Source organism: Equus asinus, chromosome 2 (genome assembly GCF_041296235.1).
Source record: "Equus asinus isolate D_3611 breed Donkey chromosome 2, EquAss-T2T_v2, whole genome shotgun sequence".
In the NCBI taxonomy this organism is placed as follows: domain Eukaryota; kingdom Metazoa; phylum Chordata; class Mammalia; order Perissodactyla; family Equidae; genus Equus; species Equus asinus.
Window position 1 is genome coordinate 47,142,124 of NC_091791.1, and position 20,501 is coordinate 47,162,624.

At 35.9% G+C, this 20,501-nt stretch overlaps 1 long non-coding RNA gene across 1 annotated transcript in view; it reads right to left on the reverse strand.

Annotated features, from left to right (window-relative positions):
• The window catches only part of LOC139040801 (uncharacterized), a 49,271-nt gene that overhangs the window by 14,979 nt on the left and 13,791 nt on the right, over positions 1-20,501 (reverse strand). The window contains exon 4 of the long non-coding RNA XR_011495133.1: positions 19,457-19,793. This is a non-coding gene — a long non-coding RNA (uncharacterized lncRNA). The remainder of the gene's footprint in view (positions 1-19,456; positions 19,794-20,501) is intronic.

The window sequence follows — 20,501 nt, forward strand, 5'->3', positions numbered from 1 at the left end:
ATCCATGACTATCTAATCATAGCCCTGAAGGTCTGGTAGGTTTAACTGTTTAATATTTGGTCAGATCAGTTTTATTCTTCCTACAACCTTTTAGTATTATGCCTCATTTGTTCTTGGGAATGAAATTGTATTTCCTATTATAGCCAATTAGAATGCTTTATCTCATTGCCTTGTCCAGAAAAGTGGATCATGGAAGGACACTAAATGTAAACAATAATATAGACAAAAAATAATTTATGTTTTAAGACTAAAGGTTTTAACTTGAATTAACAACTTCCTTCTAATTAATCACTACTTCTTTTTATTAAACAAACACACACACATTCAATTACTCAATAGAGAAGAAAGAAGGGCAATTGGATGTGTTTCTGCACGTGGGGAATTTACTTAAATAGAAAAAAAATAAAAGAAAGCAGAATGAGTTTTAATTTTAAATTTAAAAGTGTATGCAATGGCACATTTAATACTTATGAAACTTTACTGTTTCTCCTGAAAAATATATCTAGGTTTGCAAAATGAATGTAATTATCCCAAAATGAATGAAAAAGTAGAATGAGGAATGCGTGTGGATATTTCTCTCACTGAAAATATTTCAAACTGAAGTTCCATGTGTAATTATTCACTTTCCACTAACGAAATTATATTCCTGCCGTATCTATCTTGTATTTTTTGAGAGCGGGTCACATTCTAACCTGTCATAATTATAGGTTCCTAGGTTAATGGAAACAAAATGAACATATAAGCAGAGTGAAGGAAAAACAAGGGCAAAATATTCTGAAGTTCGAACAGAGGAGGAGAGAGTCATCTGCTTCTGGACAAATCAGACTTTGCTTGTGAGAAATAAGAAGTGGGAGTGCAGTGCTCCTACTGATGTCTTTGATGATCTTCTTAGTGCTTTATTAAACTAAATAAATGTTTCCTTAACAAGTGGACCATGCTATAGAAAAAGAACTGGATCCCTAACTAAGAGACTGGTGCCCAGTCTTGGATCCAGCTTCACCCAGGGCATGATTTTGAATGAGCTGTACCTCTACAGGCTGAAATGTCTTCAAGTGTAAAAGGAAGGAAGCAGGCTCAATGACCTTTAAAGAATCTTAGACTATAACAACTGATGATGTTATTACTCTTCATTTATTCTATTGTGATGGTGTGTTCTCTTTAAAATTTCAGAGTGGCCCCTAGTGAGTACAATGACAAACAGTCTGAAACTCTAGGGGAGTTGCTCTAGAACTTGAACCAGACAGTGCAAAATTGTCTGCTGAAAAGTTTGTCCTCTAGCAAAACAACATCCAACAAATTTCTTAGTGCCTGTAATTTTCACCTTTGTACAAAAGCAATTTTATTATTTATGCCCAAAAGAAATCATTCCCATTATTTCAATGCAAAGCTCAGAGAAAAACCAGTGATTGGCTCTTCAATTAACACTGTAATCATCAATCATCTGTACAAAATAAAACCATCAGCACAAGAGAACGTGGATAATGAGTTAACCATGCTGGAGCGTCATAAGTAAACTTTGGACATTTCCAAAACTATGAGCACTGATACAGGATATCATTTTGTTATTTTTTGTTTTGCTTTCCCATCCTGTTGTCTCCTACTCTTCCTTAAAGGAAGAAGAGAGGCAGAAAGAAAAAAGGCCTTTGAGTCCTAACTTCACCTCTAATTTTTTTTCAAGCTTTTACCCTACATGCGATTTATGCCAATAGTTACCTCCCTCACAGATATATAATAAAGATTAATGAGGTGCGTTTTTAAAGTCATCTTTAATTATTGTTTTCCCACATGTTGAGTGGTAGGACTTGTCTCTAGAGATGCTATAACTATAAGCTTTGTCAAGTAGAAAAATATTGTATGTGGGGAAAAGAAGGATTTGTACATTCAGGAAATTTCCTGCTAATTAATAGCTGACTATATTTCTTAGATATGGTGAAAATTTGCCACCTTTATTCCCTTCCAAACATAACTATTCCCCAAAGCTCCCAAATAGGGATGACGCATCTGAATATACAATGAAGTAGAAAAACTAACTCACTGAATAAATGATAAAGTGAAGAAACCCCAGGTATTCTAGATCCCAAGTGGTGATTTGTTAGCTGTATTCCCATATCTCTGATATCTCTGGCTCTTACCTCTAAAATGGGGATCATAATCCTTTATCAGACTAAAGGCAGGGGAGTATACTAAATGTTCTTTTGAAGCCTCAGGATTCTCATGCTAGGGTGAGTCAAGGTATCAAGATGAATTGCCTATCGGGTTTTTTACAGATTTGTATCACACTGAGCTGCACTGACTTTCAGCAGTGATATTGAGAATATCCCTTCTATTGCTAATTCAGTCATTCCACAAATATTTATTCAGGGTCTAACTTCTGCTGTTTCTATTTCATACCAGGCTGCCCTCTATTTCTTGAATTCCATATCTCTCAGGATCCATATTACAAGATTTATACTTTAACTTTTAAAGTAGGTTCATACCTTATAGTTTTGACTTCTTGACTAGGTTTGAGTTCCTCCATAATTATAAGAAATTTATTTCTTTGAATTCTCCCAACCACCTAGGTGGCAGAAACTACTAGATGCTTCTTCATATCCTGCCTCTGCTTTTTACTCAATTAAAAAAACAACTGGATGGGGCCAGCCAGGTGGCATAGTCGTTATGTTCTAATGCTCTGCTTCCATGGCCTGAAGTTTGCATGTCCGGATCCAAGGCATGGACCTACACACCGCCCATCAAGCCTTGCTGTGGGAGTGTCCCACATACAAAAAAATAGAGGAAGATTGGCACAGATGTTAGCTTGGAGTCAGTCTTCCTCGGGCAAAAAAAAATACTAGATACATTGCCACCACACTAAAAGGATATATTTCATAGCATCTCTTGCAGTGTTCTGGCCATTAAGATGTAAATAAAAATTCTTGCACAACCAGAAGGACCTACAAGTAGAATATACAACTATGTAGTGGGGGGCTTTGGCAAGAAGAAGAGGAAAACATAAATAAATAAGTTGTAAATAAAAATTCTTTATAATACCATGAACTTCCATAAAAGGGAAGAAAAACCATCCCTTTTACCTATTGCTTACAATGTTGATGTGATGGCTAAAGCTTTAACAGCCATCCTGGATTATGTGGAGATTTTGCCCAGGGAAGAATAGAGAATAATCCTGACAATACCCACTCTGAACTGTCAAATTCCTAGTTCCTTTTCTTTAATAGAAGAATTAACATCTATTTTAGCTGAGATACTACTTTTCAAACCTTTGCTACTCAAAATCAAAATTAATCCTAACCCGGTAGAATCTTGTAAAGTGTTAGGTACACATTTGTTAAGAATGTTAATAAGTGTGTATTGAATAATTTCCCTCATTTTGTGGGTTATAAATGTATCCAAGTAGTGTATGTATGTTTGTATCTATAGATATCTATGATTTCCTGTCGTATATGGGAAGTAGTTCCTATAGTAATAATTGTCAGTTAGCATTTTACAAGGTTTATTTAATTACAGATGTAAATTAACACAAACTCACAGTTATTTGAAAATTTCACAGACATAGAACAAAATGATACGAAACATAAAAGATTGTATATGAAAATATCCTAACATAATCATAAAATGATAAGTTCTAATATATTACTATACCAATAGTACTGATAATAATATAAGAGTAAAAGAAAGATGATACCTCAATCCATCTCATTTGTTTTCCCCATGTTTACAAAGAGCATGATTAGTATTATTTTGTCAACGTGTTTCCATGTCACAAAATTATGAAGACAGGGAAGTCTAAAATCAGTAGTGAGGGCTGGTAAGCTCAAGACTCAGGAGAGCCAAAGGTACAGGTGTAGTTCAAAGGCCAGCAAGTGAACACACAGGATAGCCAATGGTGAGGATTAAGTCAAAGGCAGTCTAGCAGGTCAGTCTTTTTGTTCTATTCACTCCTTCTACTGATTGGATGAGGCCCACCCAAATTATGGAGGGCAATCTGCTTACTCAAAGATCATTGACTTAAATGTTAATCTCATCCAAAAACACCCTCTGAATTAAAACATAAAATTAACCATCATAGGGTCTTTGTACAAATATTTGCAAGAAGTGTTTTTAGTGCCAAAATATCGGTGATGCTAAACCTGATTCTGAAAAATGAGTGAATTATTTGTTAGACAAGATAAGTAGCAAGAGAGTGCCTAGACTAGGGCAGAAATCTCTAGACAGAGGGACAAGCATGGATTCTAACAACATCTAGGTTTAGGTTATAAACTGCTTGTTAATGACTATAATGCTTTCCTATTTAATATTTTTCTGTTCTAGGAGTGTTCAACATAATTGTTGTGAGGCTAGGCTCTTATTCTGGAATTTGCCAAATTCATTTTTCTGTCACCAGATTTGAGGGTTTTTATGCAAAACTGACTGTTTGTATGTGATGAGTTAGAGGCATTTGCACTATTTTTTAATACCATAGAATCACCTCCCCAGTTTTGCCACACTGGAGTTTCAAATCCCCAAATCAATGCTGGTAATATATAAAATGCTGCTGTGCTCATAATTTCAACAAGTTACATTTAGCTGCAGTTGGAGATGAGGCCTACTGGAAGCACATAATCATTTTACTAAATCTCTCTTTGCTTTCTTAGATATAACTTCCTTTGAAATGAAACACTTGTGGAAATGTTTATTATTTGAATGCCATGAGAAGGAGGGGTTCTTTTGAGCAATTCTTTTCGTATTTCCATTTCTCCAATTTTCACACAAAATACTTTAATATCTTTCCTGCGGTGGTGGTGGGGGGCAGACAGTTATATAGTGAAAGAGACATGCTTCCCAACTTCAAAGCACTTATACCTGTTTTCAGTAATTTTACAAAAAGTCTATTAAGTTTCTTTAGCACAGAATACGCCTTTTAAGAAAAAAAAGAAAAGGAGAGAGGGAAAATTCTGCATACCAGGAAACCCCAGAGAGGTATCCCCTTGTTGCCGAGATGTAAAAGAATTTACTGAGTGCCACATTTTGCAAGATGGAATTGAGCCATCATATATGGGAAATTTTACTGATGTGGCCTGATAAATGGCAAACAATAGGATATGTTGGAGTATATGAGGAAGCCATTTAGTATAAAAATCATTTGGCCTGACCTTGTTTTTCCAAAAGGGCCTGACGTAGCCACTGAACATGCATTGTATATCTGCTTTAAGTATTTACTATGTCCCAAAGACAAGAACATTGCCCTTTAAGATAAAGAAAACTATAACTTTCCACACATCAGCATTTCCTTAAGGATAAGCATCTCTCCCTAGACTAGAGATTGATTGCTGACCTACTGTGACCACCCAGCTCAAGACCACAGACCTGCTACCTGCTGTGTTCATCAATTGCTGTGTGAATCACTGTGCCAGCTAGGTAATCTTGCGACTATTGTAAAAGGGACGTTCCAATCATATGTGATACATGCTCTTTGATGGTATATAAGCACTTTGCACAATGCTACTTCTTTGGTGCTCTTCCTTCCTAGGGGAAAGAAGACCCCAGGCTAGTCCTCAGATCTAGCTCATAATAAACTCACCTCAATTTTGATTTATAGATTGGTTATGATTATTTGTGCCCACAGACCCCTACCACTTTACTCTAGACACTTTGGTTCAGCAAATCCATGTGCAAGTGGAAGTTTCCTGGAGCCAAGATTTTCTTACCATGTACTCAAAAGTATCAGACATGACCACTTTCTCTTTCTCCCTTTTGGTCTCTCATACTTTATAGTCTTATGTAAAGCTTCACAGTAAACTTAGCTAGAAGGCCATGGTCTGAGGAAGTGAGACCTATGATAGAGAGAGGAAGGACTCCTCCCACATACCCCACCCCCACACACAAACAAACATACACATACAATGTTGCTAATGATTCTGGGCTAGACTAGTAAATAGGAGAGCCCTTGAAACAGTGATGTTCCTCTTGCCTGGAACCCTCTTCTCATCTGTCACTTGGCTGCCTCCTTTTTATCTCTCTAGTCTCAACAGAAGACCTTCAGAAAAGACTTCATAAAAAGGGAGCACTTATTTCAGATTATAATTATATATATCTTTGTCAATTTACATGTGTCTCCCTCTAGAATCTGAAATAAACCCAATGAAGGCAGATGCTTTGCCTTTTTTGCTCACCACTATATGCCTAACATCTAGTGTACTGCCTGGAGCATAAAAAATACTAAACAATTTGTACTAATTAAATAAGTGGATATGTAAATGAATTAAATTAAAAAATAGGAAATATAGTTTTGTGAGTGTTGGGCTATTTACTTAACATTTTGAGCGTCAGTTTGCTCATCTGTAAAAAGAGGAAACTTGTAACTTTTTCTTGGTATTTAACTGGCTTATGCGATAATCAACTGGGGAAATAAATGAGAAAGTGTTTTTAAACCTCTAAACTCCATAGAAATATTGAGGATTTTTTCATATCTGGTTACATCTACCAGGTTATTAAATCTTAAACTCTAAGCAGTGCAGTTTTAATGTCTGAACGTTACTTTCTCTTTAATTTTCAGTATGTCCAGTGATTTTGTCTGACTTAGAATTTCTCTCTCTACTCATACTTTTCTCCTCTAATTTTCCTATTGTTTCATAATACAGGGGATGGCCAAGAGTTCAGTTGTTTTCTTAGAGGAAACTAAGGGTTGAATAAGTTGAAACCTGTGCAAAATTTCCTGTTTTTAACAAATGACAGGCAGAATCTCATGCCACATGCCATGACTCCAACTCCTGTTAAATCATACGTGGAAGACATAGCAAGCCGGAGGCTTAGTCATATTCTCTGGAGGTAGAAAAGAATGATTACAACAATTTGATTGAAATGATTCTTTGTCTACCTATTTAATAGTAGAAAACCTAGGGCCAAAGATTATTTTGTATTAATAATTATATATGCTAGAATTGTAAATCAAAGTAGATGCTCCATTTCTCTAATATTCTTTTGAACTCTATCAATTGGACAATAACTCATTTGTAGAGAGGACTGCAGTGTGATTTCAGATGGTGGTTTTCAACTGTAGGAATTAAGGCATTTCGGTAAAATATTATCTGCCTGAACTGCAATTCTGTAGTTCTTTTCCTAGCTATTATTTGATAGATTTCTCATTCCTACATTATTTTGTGCTGCCAACATGTCTCTGAAGCAATTAATCTGTGAGTACAACTTGATTATCTTTCTGGATTCATGTTCAACATAATTCACAGGTGAACTGTATTCCCATTGTTGTGCAAGTATAACATTTTATTTTTAAATAACTTGATGCTTTAGCATATTGAGAGGAAAAATGCATTTAAAGATAATTATACCTTCTAGCCAACTTTTCTTACCCTTAAATAAATGCATGGTTGGAGTAGAGAGAGAGAGTAAAGGCATGTGGCTTCATATATCTCTCTCACAGTCACAAGTAATATATATTTATATATAATAATATATATTTATATATAAAGATATATAAGATGTATCTTTATATATATAATAAAAAATTATATATCTATAATTCCCTATGCATATGATCAAATTAGCTTTATATGGAGTTCTCTGCCTCTGTTTTGTTTTCAAGGTAATCCAGAGGTGGTTGATCAATCTTTGATCAATAGTGATCATAACCATAAATTAGCCTCTTGGCTCATCACCACAATACTCTTAGCAAGACGTTTTTGGAAACAGTCCTGACACAGTTCCTCCCCAACTCTCCTCCCAACAGAAATTAAAATTATAAGTAATTTATTATTTGTTTCAGGATAAATGTGTGGTAGATAGAATAATGGCCTCCCAAAGATGTTCATTCCCAAATGCGCAGAACCTATGAATATATTACCTTATGTGATAAAAGGGATTTTTCAGATGTGGTTACATTAATCTTGAAAAGGGAGATAATTCTAGATTATCCAAGTGGAACTGATTAATCGCTAGCGTTTTTATAAGAGGGACACAGGGGAATCACAGTGAGAGAGAAGATGTGAGAGTGGAAGCAAAGGTCAGAGATTTGAAGATACTACTGTGCTGGCTTTGAACATGGAAAATGGGGCATGAGCCAAGGAATGCCTCCTGGCTCTACAAGCTGGAAAGGAAAGGGAAGAGATCCTCCCCCACAGCCTCAGAAGGAGTGCAACCTTCCTGCCACCTTGACTTTGATTCATTGAAACCCATTTCAGGCTTTTGACCTCTAGAACTATAAAATAATAAATTTGTGTTGTTGTCAGCCACTGTTGTGGCAATTTGTTGCAGCAGCAACAGGAATCTAAGACAAAGATTTACCCTGAAAGCCGTGATACCTGAAATATAACCTATTAATACTTTACTTTTCTTTATTTTATCCAAGCACTTCCCATCAAAATATGTAGTAAAGAAACTGATGCCTCTTTACTAGAAAGTGAGAATAGAGTGAGAATAAACTATTCTCTTATTTATAAGTGTTCAATAAATATTGAGCAAAAACTAAATTCCAGGCATCTTAGGTGCTAGAAATAAATTTAAAGGTAAACAATATTAAACCCAAACCACAGGCCTTGTTCCAGAGAAAGGGCTGGAGAATGTCATTCATTATGGGTCTTTGAGCACAACACAGCCCGGGAGAGAGATGGAATTAGACTCATGCTTTCCACAAGGTGGAATGTGTCGTAAGGGTCAGAAGTGGCTACCTTTAGAAGTATCTGCAGTTCCAATAACAAACCTTCTAGGGTTTTCATAACAGCTGAACCTTATTCTCTATTCCAGGAAGAAATGAATCTGCTCCACTTCTTCTCACGGAAATAAAATTATTCTGAGGATTGGCTGTGATTTATAATTTTCCCCTTTATTATATGAGTGTGTGCATTGGTGAAGTTTCCCTTTAACTTTGGGACAAGTTATACCAAAATATACAGGTAACTTAGTAAACTACTAGCTCGAATCACTGGCAAATGGTGAAATTATCTATCTCATACAGATTACATCAAGATCCTTCCAACTTTTTAAATAAACACAGTTTCAAAATCTTCAGTGATGGTCATTTCTGTATAAGTGTGTGCTTTTAGAATATATCTCCTCAAGATGTCTCTAGAATTATTCATATGCTGTTTGCAATAGTGCCTAATTTAAAAATGGTACGTGTGATCAGTTAAAAGATACACTTTTCGGGGCCGACCTCATGCCGAATCTTTAAAATTCCATGCACTCCACTTTGATGCACCGGGTTCACAGGTTCAGATCTCAGGTATGGACCTACTCCACTCATCAGCCATGCTGTGGGGGCATCCCACGTACAAAGTAGAGGAATATGGGCACAGATATTAGCTCAGAGCTAATCTTCTTCAAGCAAAAAAGAGAGGAAGATGGACAATGATGTTAGCTCAGGGTGAATCTTCCTCACACACACACACAAAATTTAAAACAAAAGGAGATACACTTTTCTCTATTTGTCTTATTTGATTCTCCCAAATTTCTCACAGAAATTATGGAAACACAATTTTTTTTAACTTTTCATAAGGATAAACTTCAAACATATGAAAAAGTCTTTCCACGTATCTTCAACAATTATCAACTCTAAGCCAAACTCATTTCATCTATACCTCTCTCCTGGATTATTTTAAAGCAAATCTCAGAGATCACATAATTTAAATTATAATCATATAAGCATATATCTCTAAAAGATAAGAATAGTTTAAATACACATAGCTACAACACCCTTATCATACCTGAATAAAAAGTTACTAATTTCAGGTAAATTGTCTATAGAGCTCTCAGAATCTGGCTATTAAATATAATCTCACAGATTCGTGTAACATGTTAGATTGTCTCCTATATTTCTGGGGAAAAAAATGAAATTAGATTTATGGAATCAGGTCCATTTTTTTTGGCAGGAGCATTTCTTAGGTCATAGGCATTTCTATCAGAAGATACATGATATCTGATTGTCTCTCTTTATTAAGTGCTAACAGCCATTGATGATCTTTTCTATAAGCCGCTACATTATTAGGAGTTGGATAATAGTGATATTCTATTTCTATCATTCTTTCATTAAAAACAAATTGGCATAATTTTATAAAAAGTAACTTTCCTATCAATTATTTATTTGCACTGAAGTACACTTTGTATAGTAAGAAGAGTTAAACTCTTGATTGCTTCCCTTTATTATTCAGTTGTGTTTTTTTTTTTGTTTTTGGGGGGTTTTGGTGAGGAAGATTGGCCCTAGGCTAACATCTGTGCTAATCTTCCTCTCTTTTTTTTATGTGGGATGCCACCTCAGCATGGTTTGACAAGTGGTGCTAGGTCCACGCCCAGGATTCAAACCTGTGAACCCTAGGCCACGGAAGCAGAGCGTGCACAAACGTAACCACTATGCCACTGGACCACCCCCTACTCAGTTTTAAATACAATGAGTTAGTTACCTCTCATTCTCTAATAGTGACCAATGAGCTTTTTTGTTTTATTTCGTTTTTTTCTTTTAACTTCTTGGCTTTGTTTTGATATCATTATGCATGCATAGGTTTAAATATGTGTGATGAATTTTAATTTACTGCAGTTATCATTCTTATTGATGGTCAAATTGCCTCAATTTTACGAGGGAGAAGCTTTTCAAATTGGTTTCTGGGACTTTTTGACATGATCCTAGTAACCTTCAATATCATGTTTGTTGTCTGGTTTTACAAGATGTTCTTAGGAATATCTTGTACCTGTTCTGACCCACGCTTCAATCAGCCATTTCTTAAGGACACCTGACTGATTCCTTTTGGTAGAAAATTCTATTCAGATACAATCTATTCAGATGCAATCTAAGTGGTTAGTGGACTCATTTGAAATTATTGTCATTATTTCTAGATCTTTTTCAGGAGATGCTGTATTTGTTTTCTGTTGTTACACTAACAAATTACTACAAACAGTGGCTTAAAAGAATAAATTTGTTCTCTTACAGCTCTTGAGGTCAGAAGCCTAAAATGGATCTAAAGGGCTGTATTCCTTCTGGAAGCTGTGAGAATCTATTAGTCTTCTCTAGCTTCTAGAGGCCGCGTGCATTCTTTGGCTACTGATCCCATCTGCCATGTTCAAAGCTAGCTGCAGAGGATTTCCAATCGCCCTCAGTTCTTCAGCTTCCGTGGTCATATCGCCTTCTGTCTGACTCTTAACTCTGCATCCTTGTTATAAGGACCCTTTTGATTGTATTGGGCCCACTTGGATAATCCAGGATAATCTTCCTACACCCAAATCCTTAACTTAATTACATCTGCCCTATAGACCCCTTTGCTTTATAAGTTAACATTTGCGGGTCTGAGGATTAGGGAGTTGACATCTTTGAGGTACCATTATTCAGTCTACCACACATATATCTAGGATTTTATTTTGTTAATGGTAACCAACGCATTTTTGTTAATGGTAAAATACATCATGAGTTCACAGTAATAATTGCAATTCAAATTTAGGACTCCAAGGTTTTTGCTTAATCTCTTCAACTTTGAAACTATATTACTTTTCTCTCATGGGTGAACTCCCACTTTCCCAAAATAGCAATATTACTTATTTGCTTTGTAGTACAATATGTACACAATCATCTCAGCATAACACCGCCCACACATTTACTAAAATAGCCTAAGACTTTCATGCTATTCTTTTTGTCCTTAGCAATCTAGAAAGAGGATTCATGACACTATGAACAAAATCAAATCCAACACAAATACTGTTTCTGAAAATAATTTAGAAGAAAATTGAAGTAAAACAATACTTTATTAAAGAAAATGTTTCCCCTAAGCATATTTGCATATCTTTCAGATTTTAAGCTATTTTCCTGAAGTTTTTTACAATTAACTCACTGGCAGCTTATTTTTGTTCTGTGATATTTTAATATTCAGAGAATTAAGATTATAGAAATGTAGAGAATGAGGGGTTTTAAATAAATAAATTATGGTAAGAGACAATATAGCATTCATGTTATAATTTTATTTTTATGATGAGATGTATATATTTCAGCTAGATTAAACACATAAAATCCTTAGTGTTAATAAGATACTAAATCCATCTCTTTTATTATTTGAGGGAAGTCTAATAACCTTTAAAATTTTTCTGTGAATTTCTTTATGGGCTTCCTTCTTATGGTTATTTGTGTTCATGAGTTCTGGAAGCCAGGACTCTTCTTCTTATAATTGTTATGGTTATCCACTATCTTCTGCTGAGACTTTCTTTGTATGTGGAACTCAATCTATTTCTTTGATTTCTCCCTCTACATAATCAAAACAGAACCAGACCATTTACCAGTCATGTAAGTCCTTTTTACCCCTCACCTCTCCACCCTAGCTCTAGTTAAACTCTGAAAGTGCCAGAAGTATTTCTGTGTAGCTGCAAATTTTAATAAAGAATTACAGTAAAGCAGGGGACGTACTCACGACATAGTTAGACACTTACCCACCCACCCCTTAATATCTACCAACATAGTTATTTTTTCTGACTTTATTAATCCCTTGATCTTCTCCAAAGCTTAATTCCCTTATTTTTCCCTGCAGAGAAAGTTTATTCTCCACTCTGCTAAGCTCAGGACTCGTATCAACACATCCAAAGTCTCATATATGCCTGTGCTAAAGGAAAGACTTACGCATCTATACTTGTTTTATTTCTGTTGGAAGTTAGGAGGACTATCAAGAACTTTCAAATTTTGGCCTTCCTTCTATCTACTCCTTCTATCTATTTGTGTAAGTGGCGCAGGTGGTTTATAAATTCATTTTCACACATATAGGAATTTTAGCTACCTACACTTGAAAATGTGTTTGAAAAAGGTGTGTACTCAGGGGATACAGTGGTTCTCTCTGGGTTTGTCTAATTATGGCTATCCTTTATGTACGTTTAATTTGTTTTTATGTTATGAGTTCGCTTTTGTCTTCTTTAGTGATTGTTTATTGCTTTGTGAAAAGATAAATATTGGAAACAAAGGTTAAAAAATAAAATCATCTCTAATTTTTCAGGACATTGATTTGTGGAACTTGTTTTCTGAATCTTTCATTTCTTTTTTCCTTTCTATTTTAAAGCTAAATGTTACTGTTTCCCAATTTTTTTAAACTGAGAATTGGTAGAAGATGTATTTTTAATTATCAATCAAATTTAACTTCTTTTCATCCTGAACATACTATTTTGTAACCCATTGCAATTTATGTATCAATTTTGTATATTTACATTTATTTGTTACTTGTATTATATTATTTAGAATTTCATGGGTCTTTATTATTGTGTATTGAAATTTTCTCCAAATTTTTACCATTGTGAATAAAGCATAGAATAACTAGTTGCTTGAATATGAATTTATAATAAAATAAGGAAAAGAAGCTAGCTGAAATAAAGTTCAAGGGAGATGCCCAATCTTGAACACACTATTGCTTTTGACCATTTTGGGTGGCATGGTCATATAAGAGATGAAGCCAAAGAAAAAGATGAAAGATCAGGTAAGCCATGCAGAGAACAAGGATGCGTAGAATTGAATGGCTATAACAGGAGAGAGTACAAATCAGCTGAAAGGAAGACAAAGAGCACAGGAGGTACAATAAAAATTTGAAATTGCAGCAGAACCTCTGTTAACTGGTTACATTCTTGATGTTGTAGCAAAAACAAATGAGAGGCTTCCTGGGGCGTGGGCTTCTCAAGGCCAAAGGCCACAGCCTACTATTTTGTCTCAAATCACCGAAAAGGGCAAACCCTAGTTGAGACTGTTGGGACCTAACTTTTTTGGAGTTGGGAGAAAGTTCATCTATATAAGATAGAATAAAATGTGACTAGAAATTTGAGGAGGAGTTCTGAGGAGGGTGATTTCCTCTTAGCCAAAGGACAAAGTCAGAGAAAACAGTATTCCTTTTTCTTATTCAAAAATATAGCATAATAAATAGGACGTTTTTCCCTTGGGTTTCAGTTTTGAGCGGGAGTTCTGAGAGAACAGTTCAAAGAACTATCTGGAAAACATGACTTGTGTCCTCTGCCATTTATAGAACCTACCGGCTGGTGCCAGACTCTTACCTTGAAAAGTTAAAAGGTGCCAGGCTGGCCAGAGCTGCCTCTGATGCGAGACTGAGAAGAAAAGGGCAATGGGTGAGCTCTGTACTTATAAAGAAGAGGGGCAAAAGGGCAGAGTCTGATGAGACAGAAGGAACTTGTGAGACTTAAATGAGATTCAGAGTGACTCCACCCAAAGAGGCAACCTTCCAGGGCACTGTGTCTCCAACAGGAAGAGCTCTCCTTGAGAGTGACTGAGAGGAAATCTAAAGAGATCAGCATGAGATGGCATTGCCTGTCTCAGGGAACAGTGCGGAGGGGGGATCTGAAGAACACATGGAGAGCACCAATGCCAGAATACTGAGTCATGGTCAGAGAAGCCTTTTTTGTAGCTCACCCCTCGTCTCTCGCTCTGGTAGGAGCCAGAGGGAAGACAGGGAGCGATAGAGAAGGAGTAGAAGTGTAGGTAGAAATATCACGCAGCTGAGCAGCTCCGCCATCTTCATCTTTTCCATGTCAGGTTTTATGAGCTACATTCAATCTTGAACATTAAATCGAAAGAGGTATTGAAACTTTGTTAGTATACCAAACTAGGTTTTTTAAAATGCCAAGAAAATAAATAGGCTTGATATTCATCTGGTTTGCACTAGTATAGCTGTATTGGTTGTTAAAAAACTGAATTCTTCAGTAGCACTGGCTGAAGAGGGCTTTACTGCCCTCGCCACGTCAGGAACTTCCCCGAGATACTCCAGACACCCTTACTCCCAACCACCACTGAGAAACTGTTTTAGTGCCTGGCATAGCAGGAGTTCTCTAGAATCACAGCTCCTGTTGGTTCCGATTGGTCAGTGCCCACGTTGAATGTGTTGTTAAACATTTGAATATAACTCAGGCCAGAAAAATGGCTAGAAAAACTGTGGGATGGCCTGATACAACAGGGAGAGAGATACTTATTTTGCGGATTGCATGACAACAAGTACAGCTCATTTTTTAAAAATGATTTTAGTACGAAAAGAATGTACATTGTTGATTTTACATTGATTTGTCTGCTTTCAGGCATTACCTAATATTTTTCTTAGACCAGTTCTCTGAGGTAAGCATCATCAATCCCATCTTTAGATGAGGAAATTGAAGCTCAGAGAAGTGAATTTTTCCAGGTTAACAAAACTAATAATTGGTGGGCCTGATTCTCAAAGACTAGCGTGACTCCAAAGCCCATCCTTTAGCTTTATGAACATTGCCTCTGTTCAGTCACCTGTGCTTTCTCTTCCATCCTTATCACTTCTACATAAAGAAGTTTTTATCGTTTGGTTAATTTTCATTTACACTAATAGGAGCTCCCAATAAAGATTTTTTTCCTCTTTAACATTACTTTTAGATGGACGTGTATTGGAAAGGAATCTGGGAAAATATTATGTGAAAGTCAAGACGTAAAACATTCTCCTTTTTTAATTTGCTTTTTCAAAATGAATTTCTGTAATGGTGGTTTTATCTTATCTTCATAGTAATCTGCTCTTTTCAGAGAATAAAAAAGTTGAGGACATTTTAAACAACTGTATTGTGAGGTTTAACAACCATCAATATAAAGTATGTGGCATAGAGTAGACACCGAATATATGATAATTATTAGAGTTATACCTGTTTATTCTTGATTCTGCTGAGAAAATGGGTTTCAAGTTCCTGTTTTCAAAGATTGCCCATTTCATGGAATGCTAAAAGTATTCTTCTTTGTAAGTTACCATCTGCTAAAAGTGGTCAAAACTATATTTCTTGTGTTTATTCACAAAGTAAATATATTTAAAAAAATAAATGAATAAGCAAATACGCAATCACTGGCTACAGTGAATGTAACAAACTTTTGCTTGTTCGTTCTAGGTATAAAATCCTATCATTTGAAGGTCAAAAAGCATATTTGAAGGGTACAAATACCATGTACAAGCCTGGGCAGTTGGAAATTAAAGTCACACACAATGCCAGTATGACATTTTAGATGTTAAATGGAACGCAGTTCATTTCAGATGGTATAGCCATTGTCAATCCAGATCACTGTTTGATCTGCAATTTATAGTGAGATGAAGCAGAAAGAATTTTTCTGCCTCAGCTTCTTGGCTTTTAACACAATGTTTCACAGATGTCTGACCTTTGGGTTTTAATGCAATAATGTGGCTTCCCTTGAACAAAAATCTAAAAGCAGATTGTCAGACAGAAGTTGTTTTTCAAAGGAGAATGGTCCCAAATTGTGTACAAAAAAGATATCATATATCGTGTATTTTTGTAAATGTCTACACATGTCAAACATAGTTGTTCCCAGGAATATTTCAAGAATAGTTAGTAAATATAAAATGTTAATACATAAATTAAATTATTTTTTAAGTTTAGACACTTGAGAAAAATGTTTAATTCTCCTTGGTAAGTATGTTCATTCTTTATCACGGTTATCACTTTTTCTGGAAGTTTTGTTATATACATTATTTGTAGTCACATGGATTCATGGCTCTTATTTTTTGTCATGGTTATTTCTATTTGGCATCGTTTATCTGCCCATTGAAGTGTTAGTATTAGTTGTTTTCACCTTCTCATCTGCAGCCTTTATCTCTCTACTACAGGTTACATGCTGAGCATTGATACCGCTCCTAGGCTTTTCCTCATAGATTTCCAAACGGATGGAAAATAGACAAAAGCCATTTTCTATTGTTTGACAGCTTTTAATCAATTAAAATTAACCGATATCCTCACTTATGAGTGAGAGGTTTTTGGTTTTTAAACCCTTAAGTACATTTTTATTGTTGATGATGATGTATTTGAAACACTTGTGGTATTGCTTTTTGAGTAATATCTATTATCCTTTCTTCTGCATAATTGTTTTTAAAGATTTTGATGGTGGGTAGGGGTTGCATCTTCACACTAGTTCTAACCCTGTGTAATCATCATTTGACATAAGTAGAAGTTCTGCCCTTGCTCTTTGTGTGCCCTGCTGTTATTTTTATGGGTGGTTTCTTCTCATTTCATTGCTGGTTTTTCTTTTAATCTCCTTCTTATCTGTGCAGATGTATTTGGCCTGAGAATTAGCAAATATTCCATCATCGGTAGAAGCCCTTTCTCGCTTTTGTTCAGTAGTGATTATAAAACTCAAAAGCCAACCATCAACAAAGCGTGAGCAGAGGATACAGTTTTTTATTCTCCCTGTAGCCGTTTGCTCCTGATTGACCCCTCCAAGAAGCCGGTACCTACCTCAACTCTCCAAGTCACTTGACTCAGCTGCTATTTCTCCACATCTCTCCTTGACCTTGAACTGATGGCCTCCTGTGAGCACACCTTCTGTCTTCTCTCTCTCTCACTGGCTTCAGGCTCTTTCTACCTATCTGATATCTTAATGCTACTCTTCCCTGCTGCTATACTGCTGGAATAGCTTTGATCCACAAGATGCTCCAACACTGCTGCCTGCATAAAATCCACTCCTTTTTCACGCTGACTTGTATGCTCCTCTCCTCCAGCTTGACTCCGAATAACTCTCTACCCCCTCAGAACTCAAATGGTACGTAGTTAACAGCCATTTTGTTTTTTTAATACAGGTCCTCTTGACTAGCTTTAGTCCAGAATGTACTTAAACACGTAAATGAAAAGTCCCCTTTCTTTTCAACAACTTTGTCTTTTATGTTCTTTAACCAAACTCGTGTCCATGTTTTCATTTAAGCATTTCTTATCCTTAAGTTTCTGTACTAAATTATCATTTTTCCTCACTGTCTGATGATACCTCACCATTTATTATCAGCATTTGTCCATCCTATAATTCTTCATCTCCATACTTTGCGTTAGTCCATGTAATAACTAGATTCTTAGTGTAGTTTACATCCCAGTTATTTCATCTCCATCTGCTTAATATTATGTACATTTCACATTATTTCCCTCTAATCTTATTGTGTGTGTGTATGTGTCAGACAGATCCTTAGTACAGTTTTGTCTTCTCAGGTATAATTTATACTTTTATTCTTCTCTAAGAATAATTTTTCAAATTTTACATTAATTCTGACTTTTTATGTGAAATCCTAAGTATAACCTGTTGTTTTATAATTCACATTGTTTATGCAGATGGCAATTATTATGTATCTTCAAAACACCATACAGGCACTCCTAAATTCAACAAACTTTATAAAACCAAGTCACGTGCCAGGGATGAAAATGCAAATAATTTTTGTCCTACTTTCAAGGAGCTCATGGTATATGAGGATTACAGAAAAGTAAACAGGATATTTCTCTATATTTTGATAAGAGTTAAGATAGAGATATGCATAGGATGCTGTGGGAAGCTAGAAGAGAAACATTTAACCCAGGCAGGGGGAAAAAAAATGCCTGGTTGCTTACCTAGTTCCTTGAAGATAGAGATTGTGACTGTTTTATTCATTGTTCTACTCTGTCCCAGCATTTCTCTGTGCACACTGAAGGTAACTAAATAATATTCAGTGAATGAACGAATAAATAAAATGACACATATGTAGATTTCTGGAGTGTACTTAGTGGTTTAGGATACACCTAACATTAGCAAATCAGAGATGGAAAAGGCACTGAGCATTAGGGGAGCTGCAGAAAGTTTGGCATGACAAGCTTGTAGATGCTGACAGTTCATCCTAATGAGTTCAGAACTTACAGGTGGTGAAGATCCGCTAAATGATTTTAAGCAGGAAAGTGACATGATCGGATATATATTTTAGAACATAATTCTGATCTGCAATGTGAAAAATGGATTGGTTGGTAGAGAGAAGGTGCAGAAGAGGGTGTGAGGAAGACCCTTAGATGATACAACTGAGAAGACATGGTCATCAGATGGGCTGGACTCAATGGTAGCAAGTGTCACTCTCACCCTGAATTACACAATGAAATAGTAGGAGGAAGGGAACATCTAGATGCGCTGTCCCTGTAGATAACTTTTTCTGACTCAGAAGAGGTTTGGTATATCCTCTAGGGCGTAAGCCAGATGGAAATTCTGATTCCTCATCCCTGTGTCACGTACCCAGACTCTTCATATTTCCTTTTCATATCACACATGTACAAGAAACAATAGTCTGTGTCATGGCTACATCTCCCTAAAATGTTTCTTCCCACTTCCAACTTGGGTGAAAACAGATTTTACTTTAATCTTTTTTCAGAGGGAAGCCTGTCCAAACCCACCTGTTGTCCACCAGGTCTCTTCCCCAAAGCCTTTCTTATTTCTAGCCATCCGTTTGATCTCACCCACTTCATCAACAGAATTATATGAGGAATTTTCATTACATTCATGTCTGTTAATAGAATCCTTCTAATCAACATAAACTATTAATTCTAAATAAAATGGATACTTTGGGAATTAATTTCCAGCTTAAATTCGTATTTCAGACAGTTGTTCTATGTATAGTTATTGACAGCAACCAAATAAATGTATGCATTGCTTGGCCTCTGGTTTTCCCAGATATTTTACTGCTTCAATTTGGAAAGAGGTTAAAATATCATAGCATCTACTTACAGCTCTGATGGAGTGAACTCTGGAATACACTACTGTTGGTGAGTATAATTCCTCTTCTCTCTCCACGGAGAAGTCCCATTTATTTCCTCCTTTAAAACTGCAGCAAACAGGGACCGGCCCGGTGGCACAGCGGTTAAGTTCGCACATTCCGCTTCTTGCCAGCCTGGGGTTCGCTGGTTCAGATCCCGGGTGCAGACATGGCACTGCTTGGCACGCCATGCTGTGGTAGGTGTCCCACATATAAAGTAGAGGAAGATGGGCACGGATGTTAGCTCGGGGCCACTCTTCCTCAGCACAAAGAGGAGGATTGGCAGTAGTTAGCTCAGGGCTAATATTCCTCAAAAAAAAAAAAACAAAAACAAAAAACAAAAAAACGCTGCAGCAAACAGTGGAGTATTCATCAAAAAGAAATACACAAATAAATATGTTTATAATTAACAAACTGATATTTGAACAATAATATTCAAGCAGACTGCAGGAATTCCCTATTAATATGTCAGGAAATGTCTCTTGACTGATAATATGTTTATTGAGAAAAGGGAAATCAGTTATATCAGTCGAAACGTATTTGGATGAGAGATCAATGTAAATTTTTGAATGACTAGTTTCTTGCTGTGTCTCCAGAGAAGCTGAGATCAAAATTTTCACATTATTAACTTTTAAAGGAAAAGAAGAGCATTCTTGAAATTTGCTTCTAGGAGGATGTTGGCAGAGTTTCAGACATACGGAAATGTAAATATTTGCTTTTGTCTTCTTATAGACATTCTAATAGTGTTCCATTTCCAGCCCTTTGTAAATAAAGAAATTATGCAACCACTTATTTCTCAGATTTCTGTATCCAATGTATTTGTTTTTCAACAAATGAAAAGAAACAAGCTTAGTCTGGTAGAAAATGCATCTGCTTTCTAATCAAATACAGAGAGAAAGTTGAAAGTGCTGACGGATGCCACCTGTGTATGGTTTTTATGAGTCTGTGATATGCTTACCTGAGGGGAAAAACACAGATAATAATAAGACGGAGAGAAGCTACTGAGTTACAAATAGA